This window comes from Petaurus breviceps, unplaced genomic scaffold (assembly GCF_028583685.1).
Source record: "Petaurus breviceps papuanus isolate PSGF00001 unplaced genomic scaffold, PetGlider_PUasm1.0 567, whole genome shotgun sequence".
Classification (NCBI taxonomy): Eukaryota; Metazoa; Chordata; class Mammalia; order Diprotodontia; family Petauridae; genus Petaurus; species Petaurus breviceps.
The window spans coordinates 7,453,283-7,471,415 of record NW_027186383.1 but is presented as its reverse complement, the minus strand read 5'-3'; the positions used below and the strand labels follow the sequence as shown (position 1 = coordinate 7,471,415).

The window sequence follows — 18,133 nt, the reverse complement described above, 5'->3', positions numbered from 1 at the left end:
GGAGACATGGCTGTTTTGCTGGTACTTTGTCTGTCTGTTTTGATGTTGTTTTGCCAGATTTGTCCACTGGTGAAAGACTGTCCTGTTGAGGAAGTCCTGGAACCTGGCTGTTCGCTAAGAAGCCCTGAGACTGTCCTGCAGACAGAGAGTGAATACTGTCCACTGGTGAGGGACAGTGCTGTTGTTGCAGGGGTCTGGAGACTGTCCTGCAGACAGAATGAATACTGTCCACTGGTGAAGGACAGTGCTGTTGTTGCAGGGGTCTGGGAGCCTTTCTGTTGGTTCAGAAGCCCTGAAGAAGGATTTTCTTGTTGTATGTTTACAGAAATCCTGGGAGAGGGCTTTGCTAATGTGTTCAGGGGCTCTAGGACTGTTCTACAGACAGAGGATAAATTCATGAAGGGACTGGCAATGTATCTTATGGCCTTGCTAAGCCTTGTCTCCCCAGGAACTAAGATTGCTGAGAACTTGCCTCGTGTCAAGATGAAGAAAAGACCTCCATTTGGGTATTAAGTGCTGTGTTTAAACTTGATGTAACTCTGGGGTAGATTCAATTGTGATCCAGGGGTGGGGAACTTTTGACCTTTTTTGTGTTCTGTGGTTGAACAAATGAATGTAGTTTACTTATGTTTGGAAACTAATCTCCATTTGAGAAGAGGGGCTTTGTGGTGGACCAAATGAAGGTATAGCCTAGGGGTGGGGAAGTATTTAGAACAGGGACTTTGTAATTGATTGAATGATTGGAAGGTCCTGGGGTGGGGTAGTACTTGGAGATTATTTAATCACACTTAGTAAATGCTGTATTTTGAATGATGTCATGTTTTAATCTTCTCTGTTCTTGGTTGGTCACTGAATAAAATGGAGAGCGCCTATGCTGGTATTCTGAACCTTGGGAAGTTGCCTTTCCTTGGCATTACATTACATTCCTCGCGGAGAGAGAGAGACTAAGAGAATTGCTGCTTCCAAAAAGATCTTCCGCCTCTCTCTTGTCTCTCCAAATCTACGTCACCAGCTCCTCCCAGTTATTGTCTCTCTTTTCACATCAACAAGTCCATCCCACAGGTGGGATTAACAAGCTCTGGGTTTTAACACAATCAATTTGAAAACCAAGCCAATACAGGGGAATCTTTAATTGCCATTACTATCACACTTACCTTCTCAGTGGGGAGTGGGGGTGGGGAGGGAGGCAGGAAGAGAACTTGGAACTCAAAGTTGTAAAAAGGAATTAAAAATAGTTTTTACATGTAACTGGAGAAAACTAAAATACTAAATAAAAGCTTAAAAAAAGAAAAAAGAAAAGAACAATGATCCCCATTGGTGTTATTCAAAAATTAATTCCTCTTTGGATGAGAATGCTATGAAATTATGAACTTCAGCGGTCACTTAGAGACTATTTTCATTATGACTAAAAAAATCTGTCAAGCATTTAATTGGGTACATTTTGATTTAAAATGAATAATAATTATTTAGTGTTTAGGAAAAGTATAAAGATTAGATTTTTTTTTGCTAAGAACTAAGATACATGTATAAGATGGGCTTTCAAATGTTTATATTAGGAAAAATGACAAAAGAACAAGTGTAAGTTTATATCCATAAAGTTTAAACTGATGTTCTCCACATGAAGGAGTTACTGGAAAACCAAATTTAAGAGGTTGTGTTAGGCCTTACTAAGTTACATCAATTTTTATCACTAACAGGTTTTTGTGGCATTGCCTAGGGAACCTTTGTAAGTAACTTGGAACCAGGCAAGTGGCTCCGTTGGAGGAACATCCATCAGAGCTGCTTTGTGAACAAAGCCTTTTCCAAAATTTCCAATGGAAAATGTTTCCAAGGACTAGGTGGCTTTATGGGACAGCAAAGACCCAAAATGAAATATGCTGATTAAATGGACATTAGGAGGGAGAATTCTGAGAAGATGGCAGAGTAGGTCAGAGAATTCTTAGCTTTTAAGATTCTCCCCCACAAGAGAGTTAAAATAGTACCTTAGGGTGAACAAAGTGTGGGTAGAGATAAGTAAGAACAGGGCCATAACTGAGGTCCTCCTGGGACAATTTGAGAAGATCAGAAGAAAAATCCCAGGACTAGGTTTGGTCCTGGTGAAGAACGCCTCCAGGCTAGGTTCCATTTTAACAGCAAGCTTCTAGCCTCTTAAACAACAAGCAGCAAGACCTGGTGTTAGTTGGTATGAGCTGCTGCCTCAGCCCCAGCTGAACTTTTACCTCAGGGAAGTGAGGGGAGTTGGCCATTTGAGCCCAGGAAGATCAAGGGAACCTTTGCTGACCAGGAATGCCAGACCCAGCTGTGCTGTGAAGGGGATTGGGAGGGGGAGGGAGAAGGAGAAGGAACCAGCACACACCCATGGGTGCAGAAGTAGTGGGGCAGAAAGCTCCTGACTGTGGGGATTTACAGGAGGTTGGAGTTTTGGCTTTGGTTTCAGGCTAGAGGGAAGAACTGAAGATGTGGGACAAAAGGCACCATGTCCCATACCCTAGGGCTAGAGGTGACTACAAATAATTAAGCTATCAACACAAAAAATGCACAGGCAAAGGAAAAATAATTCAACCATAGAAACCTATTATGGAAACAGAGATGACCAGGGTTCATCTTCAGAGGAGGAAATTGAAGTAAAGAAAACCCCGGAGAGTAATATTAAATGGTCACTGACCAAAAAGAATTTACAGAAAACCTTAAAAAAGACTTTAAAAATCAAATGACAGAGATGGAGGAAAAACTAAAAAAGAAAATAAGAATAATCCAAGAAAAACAAGAAGGCTATGAAAGGAAGAAAGTCAACCAACAGAAAAGGAGGTCCAGAATCTTAAGGAAGAAAATGACAACTTGAAAATTAGAATTGGGCAGAGAGAAGCCAGTGAAATTATAAGAGATCAGGAAATGATTAAACAAAATATGAATAATGAAAAAATAGAAGAAAGTGAAACATCTTATAAGAAAAACAACAGATTTGGAGAATAGATCAAGAAGAGAAAATATAAAAATAATTGGACTAACTGAAAGTTATGATCAAAAAAAGAACCTTGATACAATAATACAAGAAATAATTAAAGAATCATTATAGAACAAGGGGGAAAGTAGAAATAGAATAAATCCATTGATCACCACTTAAAAGAGATCCTATGAGGAAAACTCATGGGAAAATCAGTTAAATTCTGAAATCCCCAGCTCAAGGAAAAACTATTAAAAGTATCAAGATTAAAACAATTTAAATATGATGGTGCCACAATTAAAATTACAGAAGACCTAGCAGCAGAAACCTTAAAGGACTGCAAGTCTTAGAACACATATTGAAGGGCAAAAGAACTGGGGCTCCAGCCAAAAATATCCTTGCAAAGTTATTATTTTGAATGAAGAAAAATGGACATTTGGTAAACTCAGATTTTCAAGACTTTATTTAAAAAAAAACTTGAACTTGGGGCAGCTAGGTGGCGCAGTGAGTAGAGCACTGGCCCTGAAGTCAGGAGAACCTGGGTTCAAATCCAACCTCAGACATTTGACACACACAAACACACAAAAACCTAGCCATGTGACGTTGGGCAAGTCACTTAACCCCAATTTCCCTACTCTCCCCCCTCCAAAAAGCAAAAAAACAAAACAAAACCCCAAACCCAAAAAACAAAACAAAAACAAAATCCCTTGAACTTAATAGATGATTTGACATACAAGAACCGATATAAGTATGATACATAACAAAGACTGATTATAAGGTATCTATAAGGACAGAATGTTTACTTTTTATATATGTAAAGCATAAAATTTATGTCTAAGATTCTTATTAATAATTGGGCAGTTCATAAGAAGGACTTGGGAAAACCTGGGCATGATATGAATTTAAAAAGCAAAACCATTTAGGAACAGCTAAAAAGAGTAATTATTTTATACAAATGAGGTGCAAGAGGAAGAATAGATACATGGGAATTAGATGGGGGAGGAGGGTTGGTAGTTCTGTAAACTACTTCCATCAAGAATGGGCATTAAGAGGAAACAATACATATATATTTGAAAGAGTATAGAAGTCTTCTAAATACAGAAGAAATAAAACGGTAGGGCATAGAGACGGGGGAGAGGACAAGGGAAGGATTTTTAGTGGGGAGGGTGAGGGGATAGGTAAATAGAGGTATAGAAGGGTGTTTAGATTTATGGTAATGGGAGGATAGGGGAGAGATACTTTGGAGGGGGTAGGCAAGTAATATAATAGAAGGCAAGGTAGTGAGTAAAAGTAAAGTAGAGGAGGCAGGAGGGACAGGAAACAAGAGACACGCATACACATAAAAACACGGATCAGGAGTAGAATAGGTTTGGGAATGTATATGTCTATATATGTATGCATATACACACATGCCTATGTATATGTCTATAGCTATAGAGAAACATATCTAAACTTGATTGATTTATTGTGGCCTTTGGTGGGGGAGCGGGGGATTTGGAGGGAGAGGAAAAACCAAAGCAAAAAAGTTCCCAGCAGAGAACAAAAGAAAACTCACAAGGAAGCAAAGGAAAGAGGGACAATTCTCAACACGAGTGTTATTTATCATATAGGCTTTCCTGAAATGAACATTTATTGTTACATATTTTGAATCCTCTCTTATGTTCTGCTATGCACACGACATGCTTTTATTTCTTTCTAACTTTGTATTTAAGTCCCAACATTTAAGTTTATGATATATTTTTGTTTCTTTTCTCTATTCCCTATTTGTGTTCTGGCGTTTGAATCCGAAATATAATTTTGGAAAAGCAAAAAAATGGACATTAGGAGTGGGTTACCAGGAACAAGACCTTATGTTACTTAATACTGATGATCTTATTTTATTACTCTCAATTTGATGTTTCCTGCTGCTCATGTTTGCCTGCAGGGGTATATGTCCAAATTCAGGGCATTTATTGTTTATTGTTGGAGGATCAGGACCATTTCTCCTGCAACTTTTGGTTAGTTAAAAGCCTGTCTTCTATTAATATTAACCTCGTGTGACCAGAATCTGACTCAATGGAATAAGTGTTATGGGAAAATTATTTTACATTCCTCAGGTAGAAGCCAAAGGGGAGTTTGAGCTCCCCAAAGTGACTTAGTTATTTGTTAGTTCCTCTAGCTGTGTGATTTTCCTGACTCTGAGTTTTATCGGTTACCTTGGTGATATGTAAATCTCTCTTCTCAACTGGCCTATTGTGAACCCTTTAAATATAGCTTAATCTGCAACCTGACTTAATTTACCTACTCAGTCTAACTAGGTTTGTTTTCTTAGATGTATGAGATGATGACTCTGCTTACCTAAACTTGTTCAACTTTTATGACACTGAGATTATTGGGATTATTTTTTTATATTTAATTTTTTTCAATTATATATAAAAACAATTTTAACATTAAAAAAAAAAACTTTTGAGTTCCAAATTCTTTCCCTTCCTCCCTCCTCGACAAGGCAAGCAGTTTGATATAGGTTATACGTGTGCAGTCATGCAAAACATTTCCATATTAGTCTTGTTGTGAAAGAAAACACAAACAAAAAAAATCCAAGAAAAATAACATGGTTTTTTAAAAGTGTGATTGATCTACATTCAGACTTCATCAGTTCTTTTTCAAGGTGGATGCATTTTTCTTTCTTTTTTTTTTTTTAAGCAATCAGGGTTAAGTAACGGTTACATGGCCAGTTATTTCTGGGTGTGGTGCTGAGTATCTGAGCCCAGATTTGATCCAGGTCATCCTGACACTGGAGCCGGTGCTCTTACTCGCTGTGCTACCTGGCCATCCCCATTTGTCATTTTCTTTATCTATTATGTTAGCCAATTTGATAGGTATGGAGTAGTACCTCAAAGTTGCTTTAATTTGCCTTTCTCTAATCAAATGATTTAGAGCATTTTTTAATACGTCTATAGATAGCTTTGATTTCATCTGAAAACTGCCTGTTTATGACTGGAGAATGACTTGTATTCTCAATACAACTAGTCAGAAGCTTCTGACTACTGCCTCCCTGAAACCAGCCTCTCTTCTCTCAGGCTCCCTCTCTAATCCCCTTCCCCTCCTACTTTCCTGTAGGATAACATTGATTTCTATACCCAACTGAATGTGTTACTCCTATTTGAGTGAATTCTGATTAGATTCAAGCATTGTCCACCCCCTCCATCTTTCCCTCCACTGTAAAAGCTCCTCTGTGCCTATTTTATGGGAGGTAATTTACCCCATTCTATCTTTCCCTTCCCCCTTCTCCCAGTGCATCTCTTCTTGCTCCTCATTTTTTTTTTTTTGGCCTTTTGGAGGGCAATTGGGGTTAAGTAACTTGCCCAAGGTTACACGGCTAGTTTTTTTTTTTTTTTTGGTGGGTGTTAAGTGTCTAAGACCCGAACTGAACTCAGGTCCTCCTGACTCTGGGGGCTGGAGCTTTGCTCACTGCGCCACCTAGCTGCCCGTCCTCAGTTTTTTTTTTTTTTGTAATTATCCCATTGTAATCATACATCTTTGTGACCCCCTAATTTTAATTTTTTAGATATCATCCCAGCATACTTGTGCCCTCTGTCTTTGTATACTCCTTCTAAATTCCTAATAATGGTCATCATTATTACAAGTGTCATATTGCCATGTAGGAATGCAAACAGCTTAACCTTACTGAATCCCTTATGACTTCTCTTTCCTGTTCACCTTTTTATGCTTCTTTTAAGCCTCATATGTCAAAGTCAGATTTTCTATTCAGCTTTGGTTTTTTTCATCATGAATGTTTGAAAGTCCTCTATTTCATTAAATATCCATTTCTTCCCCTGAAGGGTTAGACTCAGCTTTTCTGGGTAGGTTCTCTTCTTTGGAGCCAAACTTAACAAGTTCGATGGCTCTTCCACATAATCTATCATATACTCAGAGATGGCTGTAATGTTTTCCCCCAGTCTTCTCTAGGTTAAATCACTCCAAACCTATGACCAGATGTTCATATGGCATGGACCCAAAACCTTTCACCACCTTGGATTGCTCTCTTCTGGAACAAATCAGCATGCAGATGTCCTTTTTAAAATGAACTAAAACAAATATTTTTTTAAAACTTTTTTTTGTTGCTTTTTTGGAGGGCAATTGGGGTTAAGTGACTTGCCCAAGGTCACACAGCTAGTTTTTGTGTCAAGTGTCTGAGGCTGGATTTGAACTCAGGTCCTCCTGACTCCAGGGCTGGTGCTCTATTCACTGCACCACCTAGCTGCCCCCTATGCCTCTTTTTTTTTTTTGCCTTTTTTGGAGGGCAATTAGGGTTAAGTAACTTGCCCAAGGTTACACGGCTAGTATTTTTTGTGTGGTGTTAAGTGTCTCAGGCCGGAACTGAACTCGGGTCCTCCCGATTCCAGGGCCGGTGCTTTACCCACTGTGCCACCTAGCCACCCCTCTATGCCTCTCTTTTAATACAACTTAGATGTCATTACATTTTTCAGCTGCCCAGGTGCTCTACTCCTCATATAAAGCTTATAATTCAACTCTCCCCAAAACCCACATATTTTCAAATTACTAAGAATCCATGCTACCCGATCTTGGAATTTGGAAGATTTAAAAAAAAAAATTCAAATGCAAGACTTAACAATTATTCCTAAAAACACTCAACCTTTGAAGTTCCATAAAATGTTCTAGGCTGTGGATCTTGTTGGATCCTGACCCATCATCCAGGATGTTCCTAATCCCAGATCTGATGAATATGGCATCTGTCTCTACCAGTATTCAAACACCTCCAGAACCCTGGAGCACTTTACTGTAGGGCTGCCAATATGATGTCAAATCACTGATAACAACCTCTTGCAGCTAACTGTCCCAACTATTCAGGATCTATTGAACCACACCATTGTCAAGGCTACATCTCTGACTTTTCCACATTCCTCTGATGGACCAATTTAGAAATCTTATCACAAAAGGAAATATGGTAGATAGCATTTACTTTTATGGTTTGCAAAGCACTTTACACACATCTCATTAGATACAATAATTCTATGAGGTAAATGCTCTTATGCTACCCATTTTGCAGATGGGGAAACCAGGGCTAAGAGAAAGTAACTTACCTGAAGTCACAGAACTAGTAACTATTTGAGGCAGGATTTGAATTGAGGTTTTCCCAACTTCTATCCAATTGAAGGCCTTCTCACATTCATTACATTCAAAAGGTTTTACTCCTGTGTGAGTTGCCTGATATTGAATGAGGTTTGCTTTTTGGCTGAAGCTTTTCCTACATTTACTACATGCACATTGTTTTTCTACCATATGAGTTCTCTGCTGGGTAAGAAGGCATCCTCTTTGCCTCAAGGGTTTCCCATGTTAATTACTTTTAAATGGTTCATCTCTAATATAAATTCCTGCTTCCTGCGAAGGCTTTCCCATAATTATTACATTTACACTTCTCTCCTGTACAAATTCTTAGCTGTCCAGTCAGTTCTGCTCTTCTCCCAAAGGTTTTTTTGACATTCACTGGATTCATGCAGACTTTCTCCAACATGTACCCTATGAAATTTAACTGTGTCTGTGTGGTAACTAGAGGGCTTCCTGCATGTGCTAGAGATAGTACAGATCTTCTCTAAGGAGACTACTGCATGACATGCAAGGAAGTTTGGAAAACCCCTAAGTTTTTCCAAGTATCTCATGTTTATGGAGGCTTTCTCTCATTACCCCTCTCCTTAAGGCATGAAAATCTGACCCCAAACTCAGATTTCTCCCAAAAGGGTCACAAGGAGGTACGGTATTCTTTTTCAGTTTTTCTCTGAATGACTGTAACTCTTCTGGGCTGTCTCATCTCTTTTACAAAATGAACACCGCATTCCTCCACTTCTCCCATGCCGGACTGCCACAGTTGATGTTCCGGCACTGAGACCTTTAGGCAACTGTGCAGTTCTTCATCTCAAACTTGGTTTCCTGACTCCAGAAATCTAAAAGAAACTGAACAAAGAATGTCACCAGACACCGTTGCTGTGCTGAGAAAAAGGAGTGAGCTTGAGAACAAGCTCTGGTTTGTGTCTCTCCCATCCAAGAGAACAGCTTCCATGACGATTCAGACAAGCTAACATTTACATAATGCTTCTAAGCGCCAGGCAGCACACTAAGCAATTTACAAACACCTTACAGCAATTCTGCCGGTTGTTATTATCTATCCCCACTTTAAAGTTGAACAAACTGAGGCAAAGGCTAAGTGACTTGCCCAAGGTCACACAGGCAGTTAGGTCTTCCGAACTCAAAACTGTTTTGGGAGCACTGAAGCCCAAGATGCAAGCAGAAAGTAACAAGAAACCTGGCTGCCCAGGATTAAATGAATTCTATTCCAGGGTAATGAAGGTATTTATAAATGTCATAAAAAAACAACACTCAAAAGGAACAGCATATTGGGGCAGCTAGATGGCACAGTGAAGAGCACTGGCCCTAGAGTCAGGAGCACCTGAGTTCAAATCCAGCCTCAGACACTTAAAACTTACTAGCCGTGTGACCTTGGGCAAGTCACTTAACCCCAAATTGTCCCACCTTCCCCCCTCAAAAAGAGAAGAAAGAAGGAAGAGGAGGAGGAGGAGGAGGAGAAGGAGAAGAAGAAGAAGATGATGATGACGATGATGTTCTGGGGAATGACAGACTGGAATACCACAAAGCAAGGGGGGAAAGTAGCTAAAAATTGTGTAAATGGAAACAACTTGGAATCTACGCAAACAAATTTGTTGTATGAACTGGATTACATGTAATTAAGCCATAAGAAATTACAAATGAGACTAAGGGCCTTTAGGAGAAATCACCATCCATCCTGCAAAGGTGGGGCCATCAATCTGAGAAGACACAGTAGCTTCCACACTTTTCACTCACTTACTTGGACAAAGGCTTCTGGGGCCTCCTTCCTCAGGCCACCATGATGTTGCTTCTCTCTCTAACTGGGAGAGTATATCCATATTGGAAACTGGAAGCCCTATACAGAGAGATATACATGGGAAAGGTCTAGGAACAAAAAGCAAAGAATTCATTTCTATCCTAGGCAGGAAAGAAAGCACTGGAGGGTGCCCTCAGTGTACCATTTAGTGTTTTGAGGAGGGCCCCAGAAAGACCACAGTTGCCTCTGACCCACTCCATGAAACCTTTCCATGCATATCCCATTTGAGCTTTGCATGTCTCAACCAATCAATAGGCATTAAGCACCCCTACTGTATGCCAGGCACTGCAGTAGGCAGCGGGGGCACAAAGAAAAATGGGAAATAATCACTGGGCACAAGGAGCTATTTTCTATGGACTAAAATTATATCTGAGCATTTAAGTAGATTTAAAATGGAGAAAATCAACACAAGGTAATTTGGGGGAGGGGGCACTGGAAGTTCTGGGCACCAGAAAGGCATCATAGTTCAGGAGGTAGCAGGAGTCGAGTAAAGGCTTGGAGAGAGGAGTGGGGATGTGTCCTAACATTTAAAAACACAAAAGCTGGAACTTTAACCGGAGAACAAGGAAAAGAGCGGTACCCTGGGAAGACACTGAAAGGCACTGAGTGCAAACTGGGGGATTGGCCCCTGGGTTCTAGGAGCAACAAGAAGCCACTGGCACTTTCAAGCACCCTAGCAGCAAGGCTACCTCTGCCATCTGTGATCGTCCCTGGGACTTGTATTTTTTTTTTTTTACATTCATAACACTTCCATTAAGCCTTGACTGTGTGCAGAGCAAAGCCCATTTGTAACATCCAATCTAGAAAAAATATAAACCACGCAGACGAGAGCTCCAGGGAAAGTCCCTGGAAAAATCCCTGAAGAGGGGGAGGAAAAGCTTTCCGAATGAAGGAGTCTCTAAAATGCCAAAGGACTTAAGTCATCTACAGGAGGGAGCCAATGAACCTATGGGATAACAATCTGTGCAAAACAAGGACCTTTATCCTGGGGACAGAAATATTCTGTCTAATGCCCAACAAAGGGCTTGGGGCGCCCTTCCATCTGTTATATAGAGTAAGCCAAACTCAGCTCAGTATTTCAGACTGCCCACAGTGTGCACCAAGGGAGCCCGCAAAGACTCCCCGGGAGACAGGTACGCTCACCCACGGAGCCCAGGTTCTCAGGGCTCTCCAACATCCTGGCCCTCGGAGCAGGATCCTCCCCGGTGAAGTCCAGGACACAGCCTTGGGTATCACTGATGCCTGAAGCAATCGCATTCCTGCTTAAGCAGGGGCTGCTGCTTCAAATAGAACCTGATTACTTAATCACAGCCCGCCTCAGTTTGGACGTCAGCCAGTGGGCTCTGAATAGGTTTTTTCAGTTGTTTAAGATGTGATGTGTCCTGTGATGAATCCTCTCCAGAAGCAAACACCAAGAAAATCATGCACCTTAAGCTGCAAAGCAGCCAGAGCATCAGCCTTCATCTCACAATCAGATACGCAACAATAACGCTGCAAATATTAATTCATCGTTAGCTACATCACAGCAATCATTTCCTATCACTGAACACTGTCTTCTGGGCAGACTGACTTCGAAGGCACGATCCCACAGCATCGTCCCCAAACCCGAAGGGCTGATCACTGCTTCCTGTGTACTATGACCTGGAATAAAAGTCACTTCCCCATTACCCAATGTTACAAATTCCATTTATTAACTACATGGAATGGGCAAAACACTGCAATATGTCCTAAGGGAAATATTTCCTCCAAGACCTGTGTGACCCGTAAGAAAAATTCTTTTTACCCATATTCTCTAAGGGCCTGCAGCCCAACACATATAGACTAAGATATATGTGTATGTGTGTACATACATATAATACACATGTGTGTATCTGTAGATATATACATATATAGATACACCCACACACATATATAAATACACACATGTATATAAATATACACACATGCACATATAGTCAAAAGTCATTCTCTAATAGATAAACAATCAAGGGATATGAATGGTTCTGAAAAGAAAATCTGAAAAATATTAACAGAATGAAAGGATGCTCCAAATTACTCAGAATGTAAGGGACACGGTGACCAACTCTGATGTGGTGGCTCACACCTACATACCTAGACAATTGGCAAAGATGACAAGAGATGGGCCAGCCAATGCTGGCTGGTATTTTCCAGAAGTAATAACAACCACATCTTTTCCAGGCAGCGAGAAAGTGCTCGTTGTTGGATCGGCAGCCCCGATCCCTCACTGTTCTCAAAACAGGGCAGGTTCAAGGATGGGCACACACTTTCTATTCTCGATCTCTTTCACTAGACACCTTTCTTCCTTTAAAAAGATGCCATTTCTTCAATCATAGAGCTCCTGAGGGATTGCAATAACGCAGTACAAATGTGGTGGCTGGAATGTCACTGATGGCTTAACCTGCACCATTAAAATCTCTGACAGACATTTCCTGTGGTGTTTTTTGTTCTCATTCTTGCTTCAGCCACAAATGCTTTGAGAAGTCTCATGCCAAGCTTCCCCCAAAGTTGGTTTTCCTTCCATTTGCTCACCATTGTTTTAGGAGGTGATGCCATCCATGTTAGAGATTCAGCGTTGGCAGGGCCCTTGGAGGCAGCAAAGAGTCCTTCCTGTGTCCACAATTCCTGAAAAGTGGGCAGCCAGACTTTTCCCAGAGACCTCCAGGAAGGGGGTACTGAGGCATCCTGAGGCAGTCTGTCCCCTGTTTTGGCAGCTCTGTTGGGAATTTTTTTCTGCCATCAGATATTTCCTTCTGAAATGCTGTTGCCTAAGGCTCGAGCCCTACAGGGATGAGCACAACAAGCCCACTCCCTCTTCCTTCTGGGTCAGCTTTCATGTTCCCCTTAATCTTTCTCTTCTTCATATATATTTGAATATTTGATTTTAAAACTTTCAATTCCAGATTCATTCCCTTCCCCCCCCTGCTACCCACCCCCACTGGGGAGACAAGCAATTCAGTATAGGTTGCACATGTGCGGCTAATGCAAAACAATAACGTAGTAGATGGATTGTAAAAGACTGACTATATTTCCCTCCCTCCTATCCCACCTCCCACTTGTTCTATTCACTACTTTGATCCTGTCCCTTTTCAAAAGTGGGTGCTTCCAACTTCCCTCCCCCCCAGCCTGCCCTCCCTTCCATCACCCCCCCTCACATCCCCTTCCCCCCATTCTCCTGGAGGGTGAGATCCCCTATTGAGTGTGTATTTCCCTCCCTCCTCAAGCCAGATTCAATAGGAATAAGGTTAACCTATTCCCTTTTGCCTTCCTATTCTTCCCCTCCATTGTAACCATTTTCCCTTGCCTCTTCTGTATGAAATAGTTTGCCCCAATCTGTCTTTCCCCATCTCCTCTCATTATATTCCTCTCACCTCTTAATTTCACCTTTTAAGTATCATCCCTTCCTGTTAAATTGGTCCCATGCCCTCTCTCTAGGTATACCTGTAAAAGTATATACACACATTCACATATGTATTCATGTGTCCGCATACCCTCATATAAAGACATATATATATATATATGTTTCTAATCCTTTCAACTACTGAGAAAAGTTTCATAAGTTACAATTATTGTTTTTCCATGTAGGAATGTTAATAGTTCAACTTTGGCCAGGTGGTTCAGCAAGCAAGAGCACCAGCTCCAGTGCCCTGATGACCCAGATCAAATCCGGGCCCAGACACCCAGCACCACACCCAGAAACAACAACTGGCCACCCAACCCCGAGCAAATCACCCAACCCCGAGTGCTTAAAAAAAAAAAAAGTTCAACTTTGATAAGTTCCTTATGATTTCTTTTCCCTGTTTACCTTCTCATGCTTCTCTTGCTTCTTGTATCTAAATGTCAAATTTTCTATTCAACTATGGTTTTTTCAGCAAGAATCCTTGAAAGTCCTCTATTCCACTGAATGACCATATTTCCCCCTGAAACATGATACTCAGTTTGGCTGGGTAGGTGACTCTTGGTTTTAATCCCAGCTCCTTTGCCCTCCGGAATATCACATTCCAGGCCCTTCAATCCCTCTGTGTAGAAGCTGCCAGATCCTGGGTTATCCTGATTGTGTTTCCACAATATTCAAATTGTTTCTTCCTGGCTGCTTGTAATATTCTCTCCTTAATCTGAGAATTCCGGAACCTGGCTATAATATTCCTAGGAGTTTTCTTTTTGGGATCTTTTTCAGGAGGTGATTGGTGGATTCTTCCAACCTCTATTTTGCCCTCTCGTTCTAAAACATCAGGGCAGTTTTCTTTGAGAACTTCCTGGAGGATGCTTTCCAGGCTCTTACTTTGGTCATGGCTCTCAGGCAGTCCAATAATTTTTAAATTATCTCTCCTGGATCTATTTTCCAGGTCAGTGGTTTTTCCCATAAGATATTTCACATTGCCTTCTATTCTTTCATTTGTTTGGATCTGTTTAACAGCATCTTGATTTCTCATAAAGTCATTAGCTTCCATTTGCTCCAATCTAATTCTGAAGCAATGATTCTCCTCAGTGAGCATTTGAGATTCTTTTTCCATCTGGCAAATTCGACTTTTTAAGGCATTCTTCTCCTCATTGCCTTTTTGAGCCTCCTTTGCCATTTGAGTCAGACTGTTTTTTAAGGTATTATTTTCTTCAGTCAGGCTGTTGACTCTCATTTCATAATTTTCTTGCATTGTTCTCATTTCTCTTCCCAATTTTTCCTCCACTTCTCTTATCTGCTTCTTAAGGTCCTCTATGGCCTGTAACCAGCTTGTATTTTCCTTTGAAGCTTTTGGTGCAGGAGTTCTGACTTCACTGTTTTCCTCCTGTTCCATGCCTTGCTCCTTCTTATCCCCAAAATAGGAGTGTAATGTTGGAATCTTCTGTCTGCTTTGTTTCCTTTGCCTACTCGTTTTGCCACTCAATGATTTGACTTTTGGGCTTTTTGCCACAGTAGGACTCTGCCACCAGACAGGGGAGTTTTCGTCCCAAACGCTGGGGTTTTCTCAGCTGCCGGAGATATTAGATGGTGCCCTCTCTGAGGTCTCCACATGCTCTGGCAAGCTGGACACACACCCCAGGACCTCCACCCTAGACTGCAATCCAGATCCAAGCAGGTTAAAGCAAGAGCGATGACCCCTCAGACTGGTGCTTGGTCCCCCTACACTCTGCAGGCCAGGAGCTGAAGCCACCACGTGGCACTGGCAGGCTGTGCTGGCGTCTCAGTGGTTTCTCACCCTGGGGGTAAAAGCCACGCACTCCCACTTACTGGGTCCCAAAGTCCAGACTGCACTGGCCTCTCACCTTGTCCTTCGCATCCATGTATTGATAAATCTGGAAACGGCCACAGCTGCTGCTGATCTAGAATCCCTCTGGCTGGTGGCTGGTCAGGCCCGCCCTGGGGCTAAAGCCTCGGAGTGGTGCTGGGCTCGGCTCCCAGAGCACTGCACTAGCTGATTCCTGCTGGCCTGCCGGGCTGTCCTCAGCGGGAGGTTAGCTTCTCTGTGTCATTTTGTGGGTTCTGCAGCTCCAAAGTTTGTTTAGAGTCCCCTTTTTACATGGATTGGGGAGGGTGGAAGCAGGAGCCGCAGGAAGGTCGTGCTTCTACTCTGCCATCTTGGCTCCGCCCCTCACTAATCTTTCTCTTCTTGAACTGCAGTATCTATGGCCCTTCACTATCATTCGTGGCTTCCCCTGTTCTCTTTTCCACAGCCTTTCTAAAACGTGGGGCTCAAAACCAAGCATCAGACTAGAACTGCAGGGCCAGGAAGAGGCACCTGCTTGGAGCCACAGGTAAGAGCTGGAAGATGGGTATACAGCAAAGGAGGGTGAGCAGCCCTCCCCCCAGAGGTGTGAGTCCTTGAAGCCAAAATATCTTTAGAGTTAGAAGGGCCCTCTGAGGTCTTCTAGTCCAGTTTCTAGGAAAACATTCAGATGTCTGACTTCTCCCACTGGTGCTATGGTGATTTTCAGCAGCCCTCCCTGGCAAGTGATGCACATTCAGACAGATGTTTGCCAGGCTGTGAGGCTGTACTGTAACACCAAGGAAAGGAAACTTCCCAAGGTTCAGAATACCAGCATAGGTGCTCTCCATTTTATTCAGTGACAAACCAAGAACAGAGAAGGTCAAAACATGACATCATTCCAAATACAGCATTTACTGAGAGTGATTAAATAATCTCCAAGTACTACCCCACCCCAGGACCTTCCAATCATTCAATCAATTACAAAGTCCCGGTCTAAATACTACTCCACCCCTAGGCTGTACCTTCATTTAGTCCATCACAAAGCCCCTCTTCTCAAATGGAGATTAGTTTCCAAACATAAGTAAAATACATTCATTTGCTCAACCATAGAACACAAAAAGGTCAAAAGTTCCCCACCCCTGGATCACAACTGAATCTACCCCAGAGTTACATCAAGTTTAAGCACAGCACTTAATACCCAAATGGAGGTCTTTTCTTCATCTTGACAGGAGGCAAGTTCTCAGCAATCTTAGTTCCTGGGGAGACAAGGCTTAGCAAGGCCACAAGATACATTGCCAGTCCCTTCATTAATTCATCCTCTGTCTGTAGAACAGTCCTAGAACCCCTGAAAACATTAGCAAAACCCTCTCCCAGGATTTCTGTAAACATACAACAAGAAAATCCTTCTTCAGGGCTTCTGAACCAACAGAAAGGTTCCCAGACCCCTGCAACAACAGCACTGTCCTTCACCAGTGGACAGTATTCACTCTCTGTCTGCAGGACAGTCTCAGGGCTTCTTAACCAAAAGCCAGGTTCCAGGACTTCTTCAACAAAAGGACTGTCTTTCACCAGTGGACAAATCTTGCAAAACAACATCAAAATAGACAAAGTACCAGCAAAACAGCCATGTCTCCTCAGTCCTTGGCAGCTCAGGGAGCAGGTCTCAAAAGTCCCCCAGCAATTCTCTCAGTCTCTCTCTGCCTCCACGAGGTGCTCTTCCAAAAAGTTCCTCTGCCTCTCTCTTGTCTCTCCAAATCTACGTCACCAGCTCCTCCCAGTTCAAGACTTTCTTTTCACATCAACAAGTCCATCCCACAGGTGGGATTAACAAGCTCTGGGTTTTAACACAATCAGTTTGAAAACCAAGCCAATACAGGGGAATCTTTAATTGCCATTACTATCACAGTGGTGGACACGCGTTAGCTAATGTGGTGTGTGAGCTTTCTGTCTGACAAGAAAGGTCAGAATTTTCTGTTAGAGCCTCACTGAGCTCTGGTCCCTCTGGGCCCCTGGAGACAGAGACGTGGCGTCTTCACAAAAAAGCCTAAGCCCCCCACCCCCGAAGCCCCCTCTTTGCTCTGTCTGCAGAGGCCGCCCCCAGAGCATTCACACTCCTAGGCCCGCTGGCCCTGACGGTCATCCTGCCTTCGCCTGGCCTTCCACCGCCACGGCCGGACCCGCGGTCAGGGCCCCTGCTCAAAGGCGCGGGAGGGCGCAGGGCCCAGGGACAGGGGCGCCCTGCAGCCCCGGGGCAGCTCCCCCGGCCCATCCTTGCCGCTGCCCCCCCACACGCTGTCCTGTGCCTGGGCGGGAGGACCGAGGGCTCCAGGCCGGGCTGGACCCTGGACCTCCCCATGCGCCCCGCACTGTCCCGGCCGCAGCACCAGGAGGGGGCGCAGGGGGCGCTCTAGGGCACACCCCCAACACCCCCAGGCACACCCATCCACACACTCACACCCCGCGCTTACACACCAGCCTCTGCGTGCACATGAAGCCCCCTCACTCACACACACACACTCATTGAGACGTGCAGTCACAAGGACACGCGCACTCACGCTCGCTCCACATTTGCTCTCTATTCCTCTCCCCCCTCTTGGTAGAACACTGGAGGCTTCGCACGTGTGCGCCGTCCCCGCCCTTCCTCCCTTGCGCATGCGCACTCTCCCGCCAGCCGACCGTTCTGCAGCCAGTACCGAGGGGAGGGAAAGCCGATACTGAGCATGCGCAGCCTTTCCAGGTCCAGGCGTAAAGACATCTACTGGAGCCGGGAGGGGAAGGGCTAGGGGCGGGGCGGGGATCCGGGACTGCGCCTGCGCACAGTCTCTATTCATTCAGAGACCCAGCGTGAGCCCAGACCTGGCAATCTTAAGGAGGGGAACCTGCCTTCCAGACCTAGAAAGACCTTTCCCAGCATGCATCGCGCCAGCTGGAGTTAAAGAGACCGGGGCCTTCTGGGAAATGGAGTCCGGGCCTGGAAGGCTCGGCGTGCAGGCCTCGCGCATGCGCTCTACAAGAACCAGTGATGTCATTGACTGCCGCTCTTCGGCG

General features: G+C 43.4%; 1 long non-coding RNA gene across 1 annotated transcript in view; it reads right to left on the bottom strand.

Annotated features, from left to right (window-relative positions):
- The window catches only part of LOC138173250 (uncharacterized), a 40,901-nt gene extending 29,673 nt beyond the window's left edge, over positions 1–11,228 (bottom strand). Inside the window, exons 1-2 of the long non-coding RNA XR_011171352.1 lie at positions 11,007–11,228; positions 9,807–9,902 (exon numbers count right to left, since the gene is read on the bottom strand). This is a non-coding gene — a long non-coding RNA (uncharacterized lncRNA). The remainder of the gene's footprint in view (positions 1–9,806; positions 9,903–11,006) is intronic.
- Positions 11,229–18,133: the final 6,905 nt, after the last annotated feature.